The sequence below is a fragment of the Somniosus microcephalus genome, chromosome 30, assembly GCF_052327205.1.
Source record: "Somniosus microcephalus isolate GS21.2 chromosome 30, FLI_Smic_1.0, whole genome shotgun sequence".
Classification (NCBI taxonomy): Eukaryota; Metazoa; Chordata; class Chondrichthyes; order Squaliformes; family Somniosidae; genus Somniosus; species Somniosus microcephalus.
In genome coordinates, this window is record NC_141016.1 from 7609872 (window position 1) to 7623170 (window position 13299).

Below are 13299 nucleotides of genomic sequence, written 5' to 3' on the forward strand. Positions count from 1 at the left end.
AGCTCACTAGGATGTCCACACAGCCATCAACAGGAAGTCCACCCGCAGGCCGCTCAGTATTATTTCATAAGTCTTTCTTTCATGAATGACTGACTCATGTCACCCTTTATTCGCCCCCCTGGACGATAACCACTTTGCGCCCCAGAGGCGCTAACGGCAGGCGCAAAGGTGATGAATTTCGCCCCCCAAGAGTCAGAGAATAACTATCCTCTTGTGGAAACATGACTCGATTCCGCTTCCCCAGTGGAGGGCTTTCCAAAATCTGTCTGAGTTTACTTTGGAAAAGAAGTCGGCCATTGAGTTAGAACAAGTAGTAACATTTCTGAAAAACTGGAGAATATCTTCAAGGACAGCAACAGAGAGTGAAAGACAGAGCCAGAGATAAGAGAGAGAGAGAGAAAAAGAGAGAGAGAGAGAGAGAGAGAGAGCGTCAGAGACAGAGACAGAGAGTACTGAAGAACTCCTGTTTAAGGAAGCGACGTCTGTATGAAAAATCTAAATGCAGGACATTTTATACAATCCTCTCTCCTCACTTCAATGATAGCAAAAGTCCTTCCAGGATTTCTCTCCTTTCAGTTAGCCCCTTTCCCCACAGTTCTTGTTTATATTCTCTTCCATATGAATGAAAGAGGTTCAAACAGCCCAGTCAGTCAGAACATGTTTAATAAACATTGCATGAAAATAAACAATGTAAAAATTCAAATGCAAAAGTCCACTTGTCACACTTACAGGTACGTCATTCCTGCCTCTGCAGCCAATGTGGTCGTTTTCCAAGTGAAGTCACTGTTTCCTACATTACAACAGTGACCACACTTCGAAAACTACTTCATTGGCTGTAAAGCGCTTTGGGGCGTCTGGTGGTTGTGAAAGGCGCTATAGAAATGCAAGTCTTTCTTTCTTTCTCTCAGCATCAAGCCTCTTCTCCAATGAAAGGAATTTCAGGGCGGGGAGTTGGGCGTTTTCTTTTATCTTGTTATTTTACCCCCTGAGCCCTTTGCTAAGGACTGCCAGTCCACCACCCTTTCAGCACAGTTCAGTTTGTGCAAATATGTATCCTATTTTTAAAGTTAAAAGCAGTTTGTTTACAATAACATGGAGAAAAAAATATTTCAGTTGATCCAAATGTTTCAGAATGCAGTTAACATTTTTTTTTTTTTAAGGAACTTTGCTCGAGATGAAAGACATTTTGTTGTCCTCTTTCTCATGTAAGCTGGCCATTTTCAGAGGATGTGGAAGCCCATTTGACCGATATAGACCATCATAAGAACATGGGGGAAAAATTCAGTATCGCCCTGTTTGGGGCACCATTATCGGCCGTGCGCAAAGTTTAGCGCCTGGCACTAATTATCGCCTCCGACGGCAAACTTGGCTTTTATTGCCCCTGGAGGTGATTGGAGCGCTAAATCAGGTGCTTCACACCCGTCTTAAGGCGCAAAGGCCGAGGAGTGAGGCGCTACCTCAGAGCACTGGCGAAGCAAGGAAGGGCAAATCAAAATGAACCTGCAAAGTGCTGCTCAGTACTCAAAACTCCTTCACACAGCGTTGAATCTCTCCAGAAGTCTCTCTCTCTCTCTCAGAATGCGTGGTGCAAAAATGTCACCGACAAAAAAGGCAGGAAGCGGTCACCTTTAAATAGCGCTCCCCCAGTCCCTTTCTGACTGCAAAACGCTCCCCTCAACCTGTCGTTGCTAGCGGCAGGCGGTAAGGCAGGGGGCGCCACTCAATATCCGGTCCGGGGCGCTACCGGGGCGTTGCGCATTCGACTGACGTCACGATCTGCCGGCGCAGGAGATCGTGGCGGTCGTGTTTAGCGCTGCCGCAAAATGTCTCGTTAATTTCGTGAGTGGCGGAAACATCGCCGCGCCCGGGCGCTAGTTGCTTTGCGCCCCATTAGCGCCCTCTTAAGGCGCTAACGGGAGGCGCAAACAACTGAATTTTTCCCCCATAGAGTCTACAGAAACCTACAGTCCCTCCATCTAACTGGCTGTTGAATGATTCCAAGGCTTTTGATTCCAGTGCCCTACACACAATCCCAGGTATTGATCACTCTTTGCAGTGCTTCCTGGCACATTCAGCCCCAATTTTAACTCCAGGTGGATTCCCCGCTCAGGCTCTGAGTTAAAATTACAGTCGGGTCTCAATGATGTCATTGGGGCCGCAACGTACCTATGTAAAGAAGGACTCTGTTGGCTCCGGGCGCCTGTCCTCGCCGCCTGCTCAGGAGAGCGGGTTAAAATTGCAGATGTTGCGATCATGGCGGCTTTCAGACAGGTAAGAGCTGGGGGTGATTTTAACCCCCTGGCCGCCAGGTTTCTGCTGAGCGAGTGAGGTTAAAATCAGCCCATGTTTGAAATTGTCCCACTATTGACCACAGTAATTAGGGTTAAAATGACCCGTTTCAACTTGACTCCAATCCTTATTGGGTCAGTAGGGTCTGATATGCATCAAAAGACGCAATCATATTGAAGAATCTCCAATTTAAGCTAGTTAGAAACCTACACTCACCGGCAGGGTTTTGACTTGCCTGATATGGAATGCACTCTCACTCCCCACCCACCTCGTAAGGATACATAGAAACATAAAAGATAGGAGCAGGAGTAGGCCATTCGGCCCCTCGAGCCTGCTCCGCCATTTAATGATATCATGGCTGATCATCCAAACTCAGTACCCTGTCCCCGCTTTCTCCCCATATCCCTTGATCCCTTTAGCCTTAAGAAATATATCTAACTCCTTCTTGAATATATTTAACGAATTAGCCTCAACTGCCTTCTGTGGTAGAGAATTCCACAGGTTCACCACTCTCTGGTTGAAGAAATTCCTCCTCATCTCAGTCCTAAATGGCTTACCCCTTATCCTTAGTCTGTGACCCCTGGTTCTGGACTCCCCCGCCATCGGGAACATCCTTCCTGCATCTAGTCTGTCTAGTCCTGTTAGAATTTTATAAATTTCAATGAGATCCCCTCTTATTCTTCTAAACTCCAGCGAGTATAAGCCCAATCGACCCAATCTCTCCTCATACGTCCCTCCTGCCATCCCAGGTATCAGTCTGGTGAATCTTCACTGCACTTCCTCCATGGCAAGAACATCCCTCCTCAGATAAGGCAACCAAAACTGCACACAATACTCAAGGTGCGGTCCCACCAAGGCCCTGTACAACTGCAGCAAGACACCCTTGCTGATATACTCGAACCCTCTCGCTACGAAGGCCAACATACCGTTTGCCTTCTTAACCGCCTGCTGCACCTGCATACTTACCTTCAGCGACTGGTGCACAAGGACACCCAGGTCTCGTTGCACTTCCCCTTTGCCCAAACTATTACAATAAAGTTATGCAAGTCCAAAGAGGTTTGCTTGGTTGGGCGTAGCCAAGGCTCAATGACCCCCAACTTGAAGGGATGCTACTGGAAATTAACCAGCTAAAACCACACAGCCTCCTTGTGCAGATCGCCCTCCTCTTCTTAGGCAGTCCCTCGGAACCGAGGAGGACTTGCTTCCACACTAAAAATGAGTTTGCAAGTGACTGATGAGTCCAATGCGGGACCTACAGTCTCTGTCACAGGTGGGTCAGCCTCCAGGGTTATCTGGAGAAGTGGGGGTGACTGGTGATCCCTTCCAGTATCCCACAGTGGGCCAGACTGGCTTGTCAATCATTAGCAGTGCCCTGGAGTACTTGAGACCAGCCACCTCTCAGCTGTACCATTGCCATATTTGCCACAAAGGTGCAGACATTTAATTGGCAGGTTCTTGATCTAAAGACCCCCTGCAACCACCCTCGAAAGGATAATTACTAGCTGGCTGTAACCCACCGATAAACATGGAATTTAACCCTCATTGGGTGGCCATCAGGCACTGGGAGTTGCTCACAAGGAACACAACTCACCATATAAAGTGAGAGTGCAAGGTCACCATCCTCCTGATCCCACCATGGCCAAACACCAAAGCCCATTAAATGAAGGATGTGTTAATTTGCAACACCTAAAGCTTTGATTAGACCTCTTAGAGGACAAGTCCTGATTGCTGGAGATGGAGCACGCGGTGTCCGCCGGCGAGCTCGAGCTCTTTCGTGACCGGTGGGCGCCACGGGGACTGGAGTGCATAATCGATTTAAGGGGTCAAATTTTAATTTGATTTATCGGGTTTATTTAAAGGGTTTATTTGTTTAAGGTTTTTTTTGGGGTTTTAAAAAAAAGAGGACAAGTCCTGATTGCTGATTGGTCCCTTTGGAGGATAAGACACACCCTGCAGTTTCTCTGGAATGTGTAATTAGATCCTCCCTGCCCAGGTAATCAGTGACTTTGCAAAGTGTAATTCGAGCCATTCTGACGGCCTACTCCAGACGGAACAGAGCTCGCTTGGAACAGATAGGGCTCACCCTTGCGGGTTAAGACCTTCTCCAACTCCCCAAACAAGTTCCTGCCCCCTGCTCCCCGCCCCCCCACACCGCCCAACTTCCTGACCTCCTCTCCCCAAGTCTCTGACATTCTCGTCCCACCCAAATTCCTGAACTCTTCCCCCAGCCCGAGTCCCTGACCTTCCCCCCAACCCCCCACCCCCCCCGGCCACAGATGGGGCATTGTGGTTGGGTCACGGGTTGTTAACAGGTTTGTTGGGTTTGAAGTGAATAGTGACAGTGTCATGACTTTCGTATTTCGGCCAGTCCAATGACTTGCTGCACACGCACCGAGCTTTCTGAGAAACCAGCAGGTCTAGGGGGAGGAGAGGGAGAACGTGATGCAGGTGTAAAGGAGGTGGGGTTGGAAGAACGTGATCCGTCTTACCATCTTGATCACGTTCTCGCTCTCATCCACCCCCCCCCCCACTGTGCTCTCCATACTCTTTTCCCGCCCCTCACCGAGTTACTGACCTCCTCTCTCCCCCCACTCTGATTCCCCCTCTCTCTCCCTCCGATTCCCTCTCTCCCCCTCTGATCCCCTCTCTCTCTCCGATCCCCTCTTTCCCCCCTCTCCCTCCGATTCCCCTTTCCCCCTCTCCCGCTCTCTCCCCTCTATCTCTCCCTTCCTCTCTCTCTCTTCCCATCTCTCTCTCCCTCCGATTCCCGCTCCCCCATCCTGCTCTCTCTCCCCTCTAGCTCTCCCTCCCCCTCTCTCCCCCATCTCTCTTCCTCTCCCCCCTCTCTCTCTCTCTCCCCTCTCTTTCCCCCTCTCTCTCTCACACCCCCTCTCTCTCTCCCTCTCCCCTCCTTCCCCCTCTCTCTCACCCTTTCTCCCCCCCATTCTCTCTCCCTCTCCCACTCTGTCTCTCTCTCCTCTCTCTTTCCCCCTCACACTCTTTCCCCCTCCTCTCTCTCTCCCCCACCTCTCTCTCTCCCCCCCTCCTCTCTCTCTCCCACTCTCCCCCCATCTCTCTCCCACTCTCTCTCCCCCCTCCTCTCTCCCACTCTCTCTCCCCCCTCCTCTCTCTCTCCCCCCACCTCTCTCTCTCCCCCCTCCTCTCTCTCTCCCACTCCCCTCACTCTCTCTCTCTCTCCTCCCTCTCTCCCACTCTCTCTCCCCCCATCTCTCTCCCACTCTCTCTCCCCCCTCCTCTCTCCCACTCTCTCTCCCCCCTCCTCTCTCCCACTCTCTCTCCCCCCTCCTCTCTCTCTCTCGCCCCCCCCCTCGCTCCGGATCCAGTGATGGACCTTTGTCCCATGGAGCTGAGGAAAATCGGGCCCACACTGCACTACACCCACAACTGTGGGGTACTGCGCATGCCCGGCCGGACCTCAGTGACAGCAGCATGCGAACAAAAATGTTCGTGCAGATAATCACTTGTAAAGGACAGAAAGATTTGTATTTATATGCCACTTTTCACGATGTTAGAATATCACAAGGCACTTTACAGCTAATGAAGTATTCTTGAAGTGTAGTCACTGTTGTAAGTTAGGAAAAACAGCAGCCAATTTGCGAACAGCAAGCTCCCACAAACAGCAGCGAGTTAAATGACCAGATAACCTGCTTTACTGATGTTGATTGAGGGATAAATATTGGCCCCAGGACACCGGGGAGAACTCCGGTGTCCTGGGCCAATACTTATCCCTCAATCAACATCACTAAAACAGAGGGGGGGAGAGAGAGAGAGAAAGAGGGGGGAGTGAGAGAGAGAGAGAGGGGGAGAGGGGGGAGAGAGAGAGCGAGGGAGAGAGAGAGAGAGAGGGGGAGAGAGAGAGAGAAGGGGAGGGTGAGAGAGAGAGGGGGAGAGAGAAAGACGGCACCTCCGTCAGTGCAGCACTCCCTCAGTACTGCCCCTCCGAAAGTGCAGCACTCCCTCAGTACTGCCCCTCCGACAGTGCAGTGCACCCTCAGTACTGCCCCTCCGACAGTGCGGCCCTCCCTCAGTACTGCCCCTCCGACAGTGCGGCGCTCCCTCAGTACTGCCCCTCCGACAGTGCAGAGCTCCCTCAGTACTGCCCCTCCGACAGTGCGGTGCTCCCTCAGTACTGCCCCTCCGACAGTGCGGTGCTCCCTCAGTACTGCCCCTCCGACAGTGCGGTGCTCCCTCAGTACTGCCCCTCCGACAGTGCGGTGCTCCCTCAGTACTGCCCCTCCGACAGTGCGGTGCTCCCTCAGTACTGCCCCTCCGACAGTAGGGCGCTCCCTCAGTACTGCCCCTCCGACAGTGCGGCACTCCCTCAGTACTGCCCCTCCGACAGTGCGGCTCTCCCTCAGTTCCTCACTGGGAGTGTCAGCCTGGACTTTGTGCTCAAGTCTCTGGAGCGGGACTTGAACCCATGCCCTTCTGACTCAGAGGCAAGAGGGCTACCCACTGAGCCACGGCTGAGTTGGAGGTGTGGAGTTTCAGCTACAGCAGCCTGCCTCTCTGCAATGCATCATGTACGAGTGTGTGTTGTCATAAATGGCTAATTACCAGGTAATGACTTCCAGCAGCTGTTGTCCCTAGTGTCAAGGTTTCCTCATCAATGATCTGAGACACACCAGCGGCCTTTGAGGGGACAGCTTGCCTTGTATCACCCACCTTGACATCCAAGAGATTCAAGTCCAAAGCCAGCAACTTGATAGCAAACACCTTTGAGGTACATCTCAGTATTTGTCGCACATCTCAGGTTTGACGATCAATCTATCGGATTCCTCAGCCACATGGGAAACTGAGCCTATATTGGCTGCACCCATGCCACCAGTGCCAACCTTCCTAGCTTTTATTTTAATTGCTTTGGTTTTTTTAATTTCGCTTTTGCCAAGGGTATTTGTCCTTCTTCGAATTTTGTATCTGAAGTCTCAAATGTTCTTTGTACTGATTGTTATAAATCTCATCATTCATCAAGAAACTACTCGTGAAATAACGCTGGACGGCCAGCTGGTGGCGCTGTCAAAGGAGTATAAATACTCGGGCGTCGGCCCCAGCTTGACAGGGACATTTTGTAAGACAAGGAACTAGTGAAGTACAACTAGACCTCCATGTTCTGAAACAAGTTGATTAAAGCCTTGCTTTATACTCAAACCAAGTGTGTAGTGAGTTTTATTATGTCACTGATTATAACATTCATTCTGAGCACGTGAAACCCTTGTACAGTCCAGCTCTAACTTCACTGCAATGCGAGGTTTCAAGGGTCTCCTGATTGTCCACCCCTTTCTTTGTGTACCTGCAACCTCCTCTACACCCCACTCATATACACTAGTTCACACTGGGTGCCACCTATCTTTGTAAGTGATTAATTTGTTCCATGAACTGTGTGCTATCTTATCTAGCTTCCTACTACGTAACACACTGCTGTACATTAGGCTGGAGAGCGTCAACACCAACAACATTTGCCAGTTCCCCTTGGCCCGGCGCTTGTGGAAACAAACCCAGCAAAGGGTTAATCCACGAGGGACACTGCTGGTAAAACCACAACAATCTTGGCTCTGTTCTCTCCACATTGTGTATACAGTATAACTAACGCAGTATTCAGCATGAGTTGACAAATTCAAGAGAGGCTGAGACCAGAGGCAACATTGTGTTAGAGGAAATAAAGCTAGCAGTTCATAAAGAGCAACTTAATGTATTTGTTGCTCTTGACTAAGTTCTTAAGCAGCTTATTGTAATGTCAGCTTGGCTCAGTGGGTAGCATTCTCACCTCAAAGGTTATGAGCTCAAGCCCCACTCCAGGAATTGACCTCAGGTAGCAATCTCCGGATTACTCCCGGTGCCACGTGCTAGTGAGTACAGGAATAGGAGGATAGAACAGATGAATGCGTGGCTGGAGAGATGGTGCAGGAGGCATTGTTGAGAAATTGTTGGCTAGTACTAGAGAAGAAAGTAGTACTAGAGGCGGAAGTAGTACCATATTAGATAGTAGACTGAGTAAGACTACGAAAAATTCAAATATGGGTTTAGAATGCATGTCCGTAAACGCACAAAGTGTGGTGAATAAGGTTGGTGAGCTACAAGCACAATTAGCCATGTGGCAATATGATGTTATGGCAATAACGGAAATGTGGCTTAAAAACGGCGAGGACTGGGCACTTGATATTCAAGGGTATAAGCTGTTCAGAAAAGATAGGGAAGGAAAGCGGGAGGTGAGGTGGCAGTGCTGATTAAGGAAGACATTGGAGTGTTGGAAAGGGAGGATGTCCTTGAGGGGACAAGGACAGAATTCATTTGGTTAGAGTTGAGGAGCAAAAAGGGCATGATCACACTATTGGGGGTATTCTATAGCCCTCCAAATAGTGAGGGAGGTAGAGGAGCAAATCTGCAGAGAAATCGTAGGGATATGCAAGAACTGGTGATATTGGGGGACTTTAATTACCCAATATCGATTGGGATAATGCTAGGGTAAAGGGAAAGGAGGCAGAGGAATTTCTGAAATGTGTTCAGGAGAATTTCCTTGATGAGTATGTTCTTGGCCCAATTAGGAAGGAGGCATTGCTGGATCTGGTGCTGGGGAATGAGGTGGGCCAGGTCGACCAAGTGTCTGAGGGAGAACACTTGGGTACGAGTGATCATCGTATCATAAGATTTAGATTAGCAATGGAGAGGAGCAAGGAACAATCTAGTGTGAAACTTCTAAACTGGAATAGGGCTAACTTCAATGGGATGCAAAAGGATCTAGCCAGGGTAAAATGGAACCAAAAACTGACAGGAAAAACTGTAACAGAACAATGGGTGATCTTTAAGGAGGAGATGTTCCAAGTACAGGCTAGGTACATTCCAACAAGAGGGAAGGGTAAGGGAAAATGCAAAGGCTCCTTGGATGACGAGGGAGATAGAGAAGATGATGAAACAAAAAAAAAGGGTGTATGATGCATGTCAGGTGAATTCTTCAAGGGAGAACCAGACCAAATATAATAAGTTGAGAGGGGAAGTGAAGTTGAAAATAAGATTGGCAAAGAGAGAATATGAGAATAGAATGGCGGTTAACATAAAAGGGAACCCAAAAATCTTCTACCGGCATATAAACAGTAAGCGGGTAGTAAGAGGCGGGGTGGGGCCTATTAAAGACAAAGAAGATTATATATACTTAGTTGCTTAGAATACTCAATGAGTACTTTATGTATCGGTATTTACTAAGGAGGTGGATGCTGACAAAATATCGGTAGAAGTGGAAAAGTTAGAAGCAATTGAAGGAGTGAAAATTGATAGACAGGATGTACTGGAAAGGCTGGGTATGCTTAGAGTGGATAAGTCGCCTGGTCCAGATGGCTTGCATCCCAGGTTACTAAGGGAATTGGGGAAGGAGATAGCGGAAGGGCTTGCCATAATTTTCCAATCTTCCCTAGATGCGGGGGAGGTGCCTGAGGATTGGAAAGTGGCAAATGTGACACCATTGTTAAAGAAAGGGTGTAAGGACAATCCTAGTAACTATAGGCCGGTCAGTTTAACATCAGTGGTGGGTAGAGTTTTAGAAACAATAATCAAGGAAAAAATTAACAGGCACTTGGAGAGGTTTAAGCTAATTAAGGAGAGCCAACATGGATTTGTAAAAGGCAGATCGTGTTTGACAAATCTAATTGAATTTTTTGATGAAGTAACAGGGAGGATTGATGAAGCGAATGCAATGGATGTTGTCTACATGGATTTTCGGAAGGCGTTTGACAAAGTACCACACAGAAGACTGGTTAACAAAATTGAGGCACATGAATAGGTGGGTCAGTGGCAGCTTGGATAAGGAATTGGCTTAAAGACAGAAAGCAGCGAGTTGTGGTAAATGGCTGTTTTTCAGACTGGAGGATGGTAGACAGTGGTGTTCCCCAAGGGTCAGTGCTGGGGCCACTGCTTTTTTGATATATATAAATGACCTGGATATTGGAATAGAGAGCAGAATTTCTAAATTTGCCAATGACACCAAACTTGGGGGTGTGGCAAACAGTGAGGATGATACCAATCGGCTGCAACAGGACATGGAAAGGCTAGCCGAATGGGCAGACGAGTGGCAGATGGAATTTAATACAGAGAAGTGTGAGGTGATGCATTTTGGCAGAAGGAACAGGGGAGGCAATATACACTTAATGGTAGAGCTTTGAAGACAGAGGGACCTGGGAGTTAATGTGCATAGGTCCCTGAAAGTAGAGGGATATATTGAGGGAGTGGTTAGCAAAGCATATGTGATCTTGGGCTTCATAAATAGAGGTATTGAGTGCAAAAGTAGAGAAGTTATGCTGAACCTTCATAAAGTGCTGGTTAGGCCACAACTGGAGTATTGCGTTCCGTTCTGGTCACCACACTTTAGGAAGGATGTGAAGGCCCTTGAGAGGGTGCAGAGGAGATTTACCAGAATGGTTCCGGGGATGGGGGATCTTGGCTACAAGGACAGGTTGGAGAAGCTGGATTTGTTTTCATTAGAGCAAAGGAGGTTGAGGGGTGATTTGATAGAGGTGTACAAGATTATGACGGGTTTGGATAGGTTAGACGTGGAAAGGCTGTTCCCACTAGTTGATGGTACAAGGACTAGGGGACACAGATTTAAGGTTTTGGGCAAGAGATACAGGGGGGGATGTGAGGAAAAATTGTTTCACGCAGCGAGTGGTGAGGATCTGGAACTCGCTGCCGACGGAAGTGGTGGAAGCGGAGACACTAAGGGCTGGATTTTGCCATTAGGGGTGGGTTGGGGGCGGGTCAGGTGGTCGGCGGTTCCTGCTCCCGACTCTGATGTCAGGCGGGGTAATTTAGCGATTTTGCCCTAATTGGGCAATTGATTCCCAGCGTGTGCACCCCTGGCCCAGTGAGTCTTTTGGTCCTGAAACTCGCCTCTGATGACGTCAGTTATGCAGCTTCATTTAAGGGCTGCAAGCAGCCTTGGTTCATTTTCTGCCTTAAAACTTTTATTTGGGATTCTTCTAAGGGATTTGTGCTGCTGATATGTGAACTTCAAGGTCCAAGACCTCACCCCGGTTTGATAACTCCCTCCAGGCTCTGGTGGAGGGAGCCAGAGCTCAGAAGGAGGTGCTATTTCCATCCTCTGGGAGGAAAAAACCTCCCCAGCAGACGAAAGCTGTGTGGCTGCAAGTGGCTCAGGAGGTCAGTTCGAGATCAATGTGCAGCAGAACCTGGCTGCAGTGCTGAAAGAGGTTTAATGACCTTCTTCGCACAGGAAAAGTGAGTATGACATCACCATTCCCCTGAATCTGCTCCCCATCGCCTCTCATCACCAGCACTCTGCATTGTCAACCTCCTCCTCCACATCCCACTTACATCCCTTGCACCCTTAACCATTCCCTCTCTCGCTATGTACACATTCACTGAACTATTCGACTATGCTGGCCTTGCACTCCCTATCACTGTGATGCAATGACAACAACTTACAACACACAGGGAGGGCCCTTGGTCTAGGGACTTCACTCCATCTTTGTGTCCTTCTAAGCATCTATGTTATGGATTCTCTACACTCAATCCATCATTATCACTCAAACTCCACTTGTGTCCCTCAGTGCAGGAAAAGAGAGACCACACTAAGAGGGAGAGGACGAAGACAGGGGGAAGGCCACCCTCAATAGCCCAGCTCACCAGCACTGAGGAGGTGGCCCTAGAGATCAGGGGAGTGGAGGAGGATGTGGAAGTGGGGGACGGACAGACGGGCGCATCAGAGCAAACTGGTGAGAGAGTAGTTTTGCATCTCTCTCATTGACATTGCATGAGTGACTGATATTGATTCTGATGCTCTAACAGATTGACTTACGATCATCTGCACAATTCCATGTGCATGCAACGTTTATATCACATGTCTAACTCTTTCCTTTACTCCCCCACAGGACCATCGACAGCCCCCCTCCCCACTGTCCAGGAGGAACAGCCTGAGCCTGAAGACTTCTCAGAGGAAGCTGCAACCTCTGAGGGCGCAGCGTCAGCAGAATTCAGCACGCCCAGCACCAGCGCAGACACTCACACCTCGGTGGGACCTTCGGGACACAGAGTAGTGTTGTCACCCGGTGTATCACAGCTCACAAGCGAGCATCAGCAGATGGTGGAGACAGGGACAGCAGTGGAGAGTCCTCGTCGGAGAGCGCAGGACTCTCCCAGCTCAGCTCAGCTGCATGTCGACCCTGTGCCTCCGGGTCCATCCAGAAGGAGAGTGGTGATGGAACTCCAGGAACAGGTGCAGGAGTCTCTGGCAGGTTTTGTCTCCAGGGTCACTGTGAGTGTGGAGAGGATGGAGGAGTCCATCGCTAACATGAGCAGAGCCTTTGTGGAGGCATTGGCGCATGAACGCATCACCACGGAAAGGATAGCAACCTCCATGGTAAGGATGGTTACTGTAGAGGAGAGGATGGCTATGGTAGAGGAGAGAATGGCTACGGCTTTGGAGGAGCTGAGTCGTCAGGGTGTTGAAAACATGATCATTGTTCAGAATAGGCTGACATCTCTGGAGGAGCGATGGGCAGCTATTGAGCACAGAAACCAGACCTTCATGGAAGTCCTCTGGAGTAGGACTTCCAGTGCAGAAACGGGTCGTCATGGCCCCCCTGAAGAGCAGCATGGTGCTGTCAAGCCACTGGCCAGCTCTGAAGTGGGGCTAACCCATGAGAGGGATGTTGGTGGCAGACAACAAGGAAGTGGGGCTCCTCTCCAAGTGCTCACACGACCATGCCACTGCAGAGCCCTCAGTCAGAGCCCCACCAGAGTCCTCACCCAACTGAGATGGGCGTCTCAGTCCCTGCACAGCCGCAGGAGCAGCAGACTGTTGGTGAGCCCTCACGGGCTCACAACCCCAGAGGACGCCTACCAAAGGTGGCAAGGCAGGAGCAACATGAAAGTGAGCAAGGTGCCTCCACATCTGCTGAAGCCACAGGGGAAGCACCACGTAGGAGCACGCGTAAGAGGAAGATAAAGCACAAGTAGTCACAAGGGTCGTCACTTGGGTGTTCT